The sequence below is a fragment of the Amphiprion ocellaris genome, chromosome 4 (assembly GCF_022539595.1).
Source record: "Amphiprion ocellaris isolate individual 3 ecotype Okinawa chromosome 4, ASM2253959v1, whole genome shotgun sequence".
Taxonomy (NCBI): Eukaryota; Metazoa; Chordata; class Actinopteri; family Pomacentridae; genus Amphiprion; species Amphiprion ocellaris.
Genome location: NC_072769.1, coordinates 29,608,041 through 29,619,880, shown reverse-complemented (window position 1 = coordinate 29,619,880; position 11,840 = coordinate 29,608,041).

Sequence of the window (11,840 nt, the reverse complement as noted above, 5' to 3'; positions counted from 1 at the left end):
GAAGTGTACAGCTACTTTTCTAGGACCTTTGCCTCAGAGGCACCTACTGAAGTGAAGGATTGAAAAGCACATGACTTGTGGTTTTAAAACTTTATCCCACCAAAAGTACTAGCTATAGTTGAATAGGTTTGTTCTATCCCAATAAGATTTTTTAACTTGCAAATCATGGTTTTAAAGGTTTCGTCCAACCAAAATATCAGAATTGTAAAGGTGTATTTAATCCAAATAGTACAAGTTATTATTTTAAAGGTTTATTCTATCTAAAACACCACAGTTTTAATGGTTTATTCCATACAAAAGACCACTTTCTGTCAAAGTACTTTTAGTTTTAAAGGTTTATTCCAGCTAGAATAATATAAGTTATAGTACCAAAGTGTTTTTCCACCAAAAATATAAAGTACTTCTTGAAGTTGTAAGGGTTCATTTCATCCAAATACTACTTTCTAACTATCAAGTTATGATTTAAAGCATTATTCTATCAAAAATATTATATTCTGTCCAAGTAGGTCAAGTTTTAATTGTTTATTTGACCCAAATTGAACATTAAACCAAACAAGTTGGGGTTTTAAAGGTTTATTCCACCAACATAGCACTTTCTGTCCAAGTATGTATTGTTTCAATAGCTTATTCCACCTAAACTGTAATTCAAGTTCAAGTTATGTTTTTAAAGGCTTAGCCAACCTAAAATACTACTCTGTTCATGTACTTAGAGCTTTAAATGTTTATTCCATCTAAGGAGTACAAGTGAAGATTTTGTGGTTTTAAGGATTTATTCTATTCAAACACTATCTTCTGGCAAAGTACTTACAGTGTTAAAGTTGTTCCACCCAATCAGTACTCTCCACTAACAGCTTCAGCTAACTGGTTATAATTTTAAAGTTAAACAAATAAAAATTGATTCGCATTTAGTACTCGTGCTCTGATTGTCACCAATCATGGTTAGAATTGCAGTATTGTTTTTGAGAATCCTTATTTCAGGAAAATGCAGCTTCCTCTACAACAGGTTATTGTGAATGCAACAATTGCCTGCTTTTAGCAACAAACTCCAAGTATTGTCACAAGACTCGTTTTACAGCAACTTCATTCTCATTTTCTGGCCCACTACTCTAATGAACTGTCAGTGTCTACATGGTTAACAAAGTGGAGCATTTTGCAGCTAAACCGCCAGATATGTCCTTCCTTACTTGGTTGAGATCAAAAGCGAAGCCAAAAAGCAAAACAAGACTGAATATTGGACTGCTGAATTGGTAAAGAACCAACTGTTAATTAGCAAGTCACCCCATCAAGTGATGAAGTCATTGCTAACTTGTTTGTTCTGCCCAGAAGTGACAAAAGAATAGATATTGCAGGGATAGCACCAGCAACTATCTAAAAGCCAAAATTCCTCATTTATGGAAATATGTGTATTTATTTGCTTTAGTGTGACTCTCCTATCAGTAGTTAAATATAAAATTAGAGCTCAGAAAGCATTACATGTGGAAGTGAGGGAGATTGGATGTGAATGGAGGTTTAAAAAAATAGTCTTTCAGCTCCTTTAAGTTTTCATTATCAACACAATACTGGGTTTATCTTGCCTTAAATACTGGAGTACTTTTTTTTTGGCTGGATGCAGGGACTATCTGGAGGCCCAGTGGTTGCCTGGCAACCTCACAGTGATGCTGCTGCTGGAAGCTGTCTAATGACCATAGCTTCAGCTTTAGCGTGCACGAGGGTAATATCCGTCATTACATGTAACATAAAGTAAATGAGCATTTAACTTGTGAAATTATTCCTTTAAAATTGTAACGTGAAACGATTACAGAGCGACACAGGTGTGTGTTGCAGCACTCATCCACTCACCAGGGGAAAGCCTGTTCTATTCATGTGCTAACTGAGTGTAATTGCCAAAGTCTTTGTTGCTGTCGCGATAAATACATTTTTCTCCTTACTGAACTGTTGACAGGGTTTTTCTATTGTTTTCCACCCTCAGCTGCTGAAAGCAACTCTAGAGGTTTTACCGCTGTTCCCACTGGATGCATGATGTTTTTTTTGTGCAAGAAAGTGATCTCTTTCTGTGTTTGTAGCTTTCTTTGAAAGTCTACAAACAACGTTATTTAAGATGCAACATGGGGGCTCATACTGTATATACAAGCAATTAACGCTGCTTTATTTAATCCCTAAGTGTATTAATGTATCCAAATTTATGTGTCTAATGATTTTTTGATGGTAAAAGCAGCACACAGTGCATTTAAATTCTGACAGTGTTCCATCCATGTGTCTTCCCTCCTGCACTAAAGACCGCCTACACTAGCTTACCCATTCCCACTGTGTCATCTCTTCATCCTCAGGCTAACCAACAGTGGAGGTCAGTGAGGATGTCACTCCGTCTCTCTCGCATACAAACCCTATCTACCTCCTTTTTCTCACTCAGCAGCTAACAGCCTTTGTCTTGCTGCACACCCACGTCCACACAGCTCATCTAATTGTATGCGCCGCACACCTATCAAATTAAATTTGCACACAAAACCCTCTTATGCCATCCCTTGGCTGACTATTCATCCCCTTAATTAATCTAATTAATCAGAAAAGGTATATCTGCCTAATCAAAACGTGTGCCGTATCTGGCAGTATCATCAGTATCCTGCCACCACTGCTCAGCAGCTTGTGAAGGGTGAGAAGAGACGATGAAACTTCAGTTCTGGTTTTCCTCCTCGTTTCATTATCCTCAATCATCTTGAAACATGACATTTTCCACAGGTGGAGCCTACAGTTTCTATAGCTTATTTTGATTAGACAGTGCTGATAGTTGCATGAAATACTGACGTTGATGATGTTTTATTTATTTTTTTCAGCTGCGTCTTGAAGATAATTAATAAAAACCTCATTAGATTAGTGGTTTTATATTCGCTGGCTATGTGGAACATAGCTAATCAAGGCACAACACACATTTTACACAATGTTTTTTGGGAGACTGTACAAGATATGCAACTCAGTTAAATATAATGAATAATTGCACTCATAAATTAAGGAAATCTTTGATTTAAAATAAAAATATGTTAATTTACTCATCACCGTGCTGTGCTTGAATTAAGTCAGGTCCGCATCTGTCCTGGAAGGGCAACTTTAATGACTAGTTGGACACTTATCAATACTGGTAGCGCTGCAAGCCAATGTTACATATTTAACATTCACAGCTCATCCCGCTGATGCACTGAGGAAAGGTCTTAGTATATGGAAGCCTTTTGGCCAAGGCTTCCTCCAGGGTGTCGGCAGCCATGCCTGCTTCTTTTGTCCTCCTCCAGAACGTGACTTTGCTCAAGGACTTCCACAACTCCCGTCTGATCAACTTCCCTCCTGTATATACAGACACACAGCAGCCATCCTTCTGTCTCGCTCCTCCCCCACTTTCCGTCAGGCTCCAGAGACCATCCACATGACAGAATAGACTACAGCAGCAGTGTATCGGAACCGAGAGTCGAGCAGAGCGATGAGGGGGAAGGACGAGGAGATATGAGACAAAAACGAGATGGATATAGAGGAAGAGAGTCAGTCCCTCCCAGAGCCTGTCAGCCCTTTTATTACCATGATGTCTGTCCTTTTATCACCGAACCCGCCAACAAAAATCTCTTAAAGCCAATGGGGCGGCAACTATACAGAGACCTTGCTGAATGGCGAGTAGGCCTGAATGCTCATTTGATCCGTGAGGCACTTGAGCTTTTGCTGGTGGAGGACGGAGGGGAGGGAAATGGGCAACATGTTGAGCACAGCCAGTGGCGACGGTCAGTGTCGCACTCATGTTCAAGGAGAGCTTTGTGGGCAGACACAGGATTAGGAGACATGACTCACCTTCGTGCCGTGGACCGCTGGGAAGGAGGCTGACACAGATGATGTGTCCTGGAATGACTGGGTCTTTGAGCTAGCGAGAAAGAGAGGCAGGAAGTGATAAATCAGACAGAAAACAAAAATATGTGGATGAATCAGTCTTTTAAAAACATAAATCTGATCTAAAATTTGCCCTTTAATCTTCATAGTTGAACACAGTGGAGTTAAGAACAGTATGCGTTTTCATTCAGATTCATCACTGATACTGTGTGCATATAATCAGACATGCAATCCTATGTCCCCAGTGTTTAATGTCCTAACAATAAGTCTCAACTGAGTCCTCAACTGGACTTCTTTGTCACCCCTCATCTCTCTACTGTCACTACTAATAAATGCATTAAAATGCTTCAGGATATGCAGCGGGACATGTTTCACCTCCTTGAGGAGTTGCTAAATACTTCTAAACAGAGCGTGAAGCAAATTGAATCATTGATTTTATCATTGATTTGGTGGAGCTGCTGTAACACTATTAAATGCTGATGCACACAAGGAAATGACAATCATTTGTGCATGCTCACCACAGCCAGCGCAGATGGATGTAGTTGGGTGACACATGGACTACCTGCACTCTGAGCTGCCAACTGGACAATAAGCCTACGATAAACACTGGCCATTTATGAAGGACCCTGCTGAAATAAATGTATCATCGCCCATGAATGCAAGATGAAGATTTTTGTTTGAGGACAAGTGCGCCACAAATTTGCAAAGATATTTTGATTGGCTGAGATATTATAAACTGAAAGAATGCGATAAAGTATAGAAGGTGACTAGAGACCACAGTTAGTCAGTCTGTATAGACGGAAACAATGAAACCAGAAACATCCGCATTTCCCTGTTATTTCTGACTATTTGATAAAATAAGTCCCCACTTACAAAACTGGTTAAATGGTATATCTTTGAAAAATAAATAATCTGTTGACTGATAAGTGGTCAGATCATTTATGTGCTGATTACTTCCCTTTTTGAAAAAACCTCTTTGTCCAACACTCCTCTCTGCAGGAAAAAACTTCACTTAACACAGCGTCCATTTTAAATATATAAACCGTTTGAAATTGTAATGTTAAATAAGATCTTAAAAATACACATTGTTAGAGTAAGTTAACACATGTTTGCAATATAGTTTTTTGCAGGCAACAACAAATCTTCAACATGGCCCAGTGGTCCTTCATTTAACTATTTGTTCAGGATAGTTAAATGAAGGACAAAAAACTTTTAAACTTTTTTGAAACCAAAAAATTGAAAACCACACATCAAAAGTAAGCTGTCTGAGCCAAGATGACTTTGATTTGATGTTGTTTACATAATGTAGAGTAAAAATTTCAAAGAAAATAGGAGTCAGTTGAAATTCAGTCCACAGTTTCACAGCATTTACTTTTCTGTATCTCACCTTTACTGACATGTCGCATTCTCACTTGAACATCACAACCCTCATATGTCCCCGTCGGATGTATCTCCTGATGTTCAGCATGCTGTCCTTCACTCTGTGGTCAGGAGTCTTGTGGTTACACCTCATCTTAAACTGAATTATTAGATTGAGAATTAGGAATACTAATGCACACAATACAACTATATGAAATAGCAAGTATCCTATATACACCTGGATCAATTCAACTCTGGACAGAAACATCTGACTGCAAAAAAAAATGCATTAAGACAAGTGAACCCTTTAGAGGGTACAGAAGAATTCTCATGTATGTGATGCCGACAGTGGCTTGACTTGGTGATTCCTGCTGAAGCCCAGGAATTAGACTGGAGCAAGGTATTTCTGGAGTTACATTTTATTAATTTCTGGCCTTACTACCAAACGTTTCACAGCAGGAGTACCAGCAGGCCCTCTACAGCTGTTTTAAAGTGGAGCTGTCTCAAACACATCAGCCTTCAAATCATGATTAGCACTGTTATTTTAAAGTACCATAAATATGTCAAATTATTCTTAGCCCAACACATATCATGGCTCCATATCATGATATTATTCAACAAACTAAATCAAAATGGGAAAGAGCAAAACTTACACTGAAGGTTTTTAAAAGACACACGTCAAACACCATGTGGCAATCACTGGAGGATACTAAAGCCACGATTCCACAAGCACCTACTCCTAAGAGGAGGAAGTCCCTACCTGGGCCTCTATTTGTAAAGTGGGAGGTGCTAAAACCGAACCACTGCTCGTCGCCTCCTTCTGGAGATGAGAGGAAATGAACTTGCAGTTTCTAACATTAACATAATGTCAGAGATGAAATGCATTCAGAACATTATGCAGATATGATGTTCCTGTGTTTATTTAGCTGTGTGTTGTTAAGCCTAATTCCAACTGTCAATAATACATCAGAGAAATTAGACTTACTTTACATGAAAATAATTCTCTCAGCAACAGTTGCTTGACATCTCCATCCTAATGCTTCACCTGCTGGTTTGCTGCATGTTTGAATGGAACTCTGTAAAATTAGCTGCCTGCCTCAGTTCTTTTTCTCTCTGCTGAAGCTGCAACAGCAAAAAAAGCAACAAAACAACAACAAAAAAAACCTAATTACTATGTTTTTTAAAAATAGATATTTTCCCACTGGAGGTGCAGTTCAGCCAAATAAGGGCGACCTGGCTGTTGCTCAGGCAACTCTAACCTGGTCTAGTGCATGTTTTTGATGTGCACAGTGACATACATGCACCTTTAGTTCACATTTCTGCCAATGGTTTCACACTACACCACTGATCTACAGGCATATGGCACATCGATTAGGAAACACGTGACTATTTACACATCCTGTAGATACAGATTATTCTCCAGCACTGACAGGAGACACAATGTTGTGGGGAAACGCCTGGAAATGCAACATTGGATACATTAAAAGAAACATTAGCATTGGTTTGTCTAGGACCATCTGAATGCAAGTCTACACTACCTTGTTTGGAAACTATTGGACTCATTTGCTACTACATGCTTTAGTGTCTTCACCAGCTGGTTTCTGACTTGGTCTATCTGTTGCTTGAAGCTGCTTCTGACTGTGGCTGCAAACAATGCTGATGAAACTGAACTAAAACATCAAAGTTGATTTCCAGAAAATTTTTTAAACGAAGAAAAAAAAACATGAGGTGAAAGCTGTATAAAGCTCTACATTGCTCTTGGTGATTCACTGCTAATAGAACAAGATTATTTTACTTTTGATGAACACTGTGGTGAACTTTAAGGTGCCGCTGGTGACTCTAATTATTGGGTGAGTTATAATATGAAAAAAAAATTAGAGCCATGTTACGCCCAGGTCTAGGGGTCACTGTGCGTAACACGAAGAGGCATCCTTCCCCTGGTCCCAAGCATTTCCAACACACGTTTTCGCAAAAAGATTAGGTATTTATTTCTCAACAAATTTTAAGAACTGAAACAATGGGGACTGGTAACTGAAAGCGACAGTGAGCAAAACCAAAACAATAAACAAACCGCCACTAAACTATTAACCCAAAACTGATCTGCCAAAAACAAAAAGGTAAAAAGAACAACAAAGTCTCACCTCCCTATCCTAACTTAAACATGAGAAAAAAAACGGTTAAACAACAGGTGGCTGCTCACTGCGATTACTCAATATTAAATCCCTAAATCACAGCTGATCACTGGAACCCAGGTGTGCTGACGTGTAGGTTGGAAGCAGGGTAGGATGTAGCCACGCCCTCAGACCCTCTGACCCGGAGACGACGTCACGGTTCCGCCTTTATATCGCGGTCGTCCTGGTACAGCCAACCAATCCAGTGCCGAGCCGTCATCCTGGCGACCAACCGTGGCCGTGGTGCGGCGCAGCCCTATTTGCATACATGATAGGGACATAAAAAGGACACACGCAGCACAGGAAACTATATAAACGACCGCCGTCGTAACAGCTATCATTAAAAAAAAAAAATGCCATCTTTGAGCATACATTAACATAAAAAAATATAATGCAGAAGTCAACTAGCGATACTTTCTTAATTGTATGTATTTGCATGTAGCAAAGTTTAAAAACGCGACAAAAGACTGTGTAAAGCTCTGTATTGCTTTTGATGATCCATTGCTATGAGAAAAGCGCTATTTTGCCCTTTTTACTTCGCTCCTGTACAATAAGCGCTTACATGACTGTGGCAATTTAACTGAAATACCCTGATTTTGGAATTCAGCAGTTACAGAGGCTGGTAATTCTAAACCCCGTGAATAATTTTCCTATTCTGAGTCACAGCAGTTATGAATGATGTGAGACTTTAAACGTCTTTTGTGCACTCTTGCTCTCTCTGATTACATTAGTGGGGACACAGCCACCTCAGCTGTCATCACATCTGGCATGCAGTAAGTAGGTATTAGGTTTCATAAAAGGGTGACATGACACATTTCTTGCACTGATAGAAACTGGCACTTAGAGTTGGTCTGGTTGGTGTCCGCATTCACACACACACACACACAGACCTCATCTTCCACAAAAACCAGCCAGTAGATACTATTACACATCATCCTCACCGCTGCCCATCTTGTCATGATCCCCCAATGAATATTTAATCCCACCCCACCCATGCCCCCGTTCTCTCTGGCCTTCCTCATCAAACGTCTGGTAATATTTTGCTGTAGATGGTGTCGCTGCTCTACGATGACTTGTGTCCCAGCCAACGCGTTCTGACTGGTAGAGGTGACTCAGGCTGGGCAGCGAGCCACTGGAGTGTGGGGTGACATGAATAGAGAGGGTCATGTCAGGTGAGACACACTGATGCAAATACAGCAGACAGAGGACCAACCAGGATTCTGTCAGGACTTTGAATTAGGTTTCTGTTTACACTAAATAAATTCATTTACAATTAGACAAAAACCTTTATTGAGAGGTTTTGTATTAGGGTCATTCCATCTCAAATCATCCAATTCCATTTCGGATCCAACTGAAATGTTTATACTTTAAGTGTAGGTAATGACAGTGAGTGGTACATGCATTAAAGCAGCACATACAATGCAATCACACTGCATGATAATTATCCCGGCTGGCAGAAATTACCTACCAGAGAAACAATTTCCTCAAAATGATATATATAAAAAGAAAATCAAAAAGCTGAGAAAAAGGAAAACAGTGACTCATATCTACAACAGGTTATCTGGTCAAACTGCTGACGCTGTTGTGTGTTGTTGTTGTGGCCTTCGCTCCCCAGGTCGCTCCAGACAGATGCTGAACTGAGTGGGTCACACTAATTGGCTGCATCTCAGTCTCATCAAGTCAAAATGTATGGCATCTCAGCTAAATATACCCAAAAACAGCAACGGGCAGAAATGGATCAATTATTCAGATCTTTAAGTCAGTACTTTTACTTTAGTATTTTTACTTACTTCACTGTAAAAATACTTTATGACAAGTTAATATCATGCATGAAATAAAAATTTTAAAAACTAATTACCGGTAAGTAAAATTATGAGCTGCAAAATGCAGTTAAAATATCAACAAAAAGGTCCTCGAACAGATATATTGTTATATATGGCATCATGTGCATGCATAATATCTCACTTTCATTTAAAGTATTGTCAATATATGCAATATTTAATTTCATTTAATTTTTTCATTACCATGTGTAATATTACTTATTCCCCCCTGTAAAATTGCCAGCATTATATTTTACTCTTCTGTTCTAACCTTATTTTAGTTCACTTATTTCAGTCATTTCAGTAATGTATCCTACATTTTTACTGTTAGGCACTGCTTTTCTTAGGTTATATAAAGCTTTATCTCATCTTATCATTAGATTATTAAGAGTGAAGCATTAGTATGTCAGCTGCATGTTACTGTTGTAGCTGCTGCAGGTGGCGCCAGTTTGAACCACATCATGTAAAAGTTTTATATGCAGAGACAGCAGATGATTCTGAGGTATTGATCGCACTTCCGACTTTTTCTCTAATATTTGATCTTTAGTGAGATCTTTAATCATTTGAAGATTTATTGAAGAGACAGAGATTTTAACATCTCATACCTGTTTGAAATATGGCCTCAACCATACACTGATTTTGTAAGAAGCCAAAAAGGTTGGAAACCACTGCTTTAATCTCTAACAGTGGGCTGGATTTTAAAAGTTTGTTTTGTTATCTATTCTGCAAAATCTTCATTTAAAAAGTAACTGAAGCTACCAGATAAATGTAGCAGAGTAGAAAGTACAATATTTCCCTTTAAAATGCACTGAAGTATAATGTAGCAGAAAATGCAAATACCTCAAAACTGCACATATGCACAGTACTTGAGTAAATGTACTTAGTTACTTTCCACCACTGATGATGAGACACCAGCACTCTTCTTCATACAAGTGGAAGGAGGAAGCGCTTCCTGTGCAGGACTCAGATGTGTCAAAACTGTCTGAGCAGGAAGAAGGGAGGACAGACTAACGATGCTGACGGAGATGAGAAATAATGATGGGAAACAAAAAAATTCTCCCTATTTGACAGAGACTAGAGAACAACAAGGAAGAGCAACAAAGAAATCCTATTGTGGTTTCCTCTAAATGGAAGTAATTGTAGCAGAAAATAGAGATCAACTGACCTACAGCAGTAAAATATCATGCGTCAACCATGAATACCATCTGTGTGTTAGATTTTTGCCTTCATCCCCTCCCCTGCTCATTCTCCTGCTCACTACTGCTCTAACTCCTAACGCTGGGACAACATTCACGATAAAACTCATTTATCTCTCATTTACATTCATGCATTCACACACATACACACACAACCGCTGGGCTTTAGTTCTTCAATCTGTATAGAAAGCCAATCCGAGGACATTGAAGATAAAAGATGATGCTTCACACAGTTAAGCTAAATGTGAATTTGGTGCTTGTTGAGGGCATACTGTACTGCACATTAGCAATAGCCTTCCTGATTTATGTCATTAATTTAGCCTGATAAAAACTAATTGGTTTGATAACACCACAATGACTTCAAGGCTAATGGGTTCAGAGATGTTTCCTCCGTCAGTGAGTTTGGGAGTAATTCTGCCCCTAGTGGTCAAAAATAGGCAGCGGTTATTTTAACTAATAAAATAATGTACCCATTTCCGTCAAATTATCCATGCCAGCAGGTGAACATGCAGATTAACCAAACCATTAAAACTGCACATTTGAGTGAATGTTTATTCCATTGTGTTCACTTGTGGTTTTTCTACTGCTGCAGGTCAAAATGTCAGCAGTGAGATCACGCTGTTGATCAGTGTTGTGGTTTGTCAATTATTATCTGCCATCGGAAACTGCATCACTTTAAACTGCTCTGTTCAGCCATTAAATTGCTCTTATCCAGAGCTCCAGTTTCAATTTGAGACTGTGTATCTTTGACCTAACTAAGCAGGCGAAAGATTTTTAGAAAACCTAATCCATCCCTCTGTTACAGGAGGTCGACTATTTTCGTGCAGAGCTCATGAAGATCTTGGCTGTCTGGCACATTTTATATTATTCTGTGGGCAGCAGAGAGAGAAGGTGGGGCAAAGCTCTGAAGACAGGGCAGAGGAAATGTGTTCTTCATGCCTATGCTTCCTTTTTGCATTAAAACAACATTGTTTAGGCTGAAAGTCAGCAGTGGTGCCTTATACAGTTAGGTCCATATATATTTGGACACTGACACAAGTTCTGTTTTTTTTATCTGTTTAGTGAAGCATATTCCAATTATAGTTATATAATGGACATGGACATAAAGTGCAGACTCTCAGCTTTCATTTGAGGGTATCCACATTCAAACTGGATGAAGGGTTTAGGAGTTTAAGCTTCTTAACACATGCCACCCCATTCTAAAAAGGACCAAAAGTAATTGGACAATAGACTCAACAGCCATTTCTTGGGCAGGTGTGGGCAATTCCTTTGTTATGTCATTACCAACTAAACAAATAAAAGGCCTGGAATTGATTTGAGGTGTGGTGCTTGTATTTGGAAGATTTTGCTGTGAAGACAACATGCAGTCAAAGGAGCTCTCCATGCAGGTAAAACAAGCCATCCTCAAGCTGCAAAAACAGAAAAAACCCATC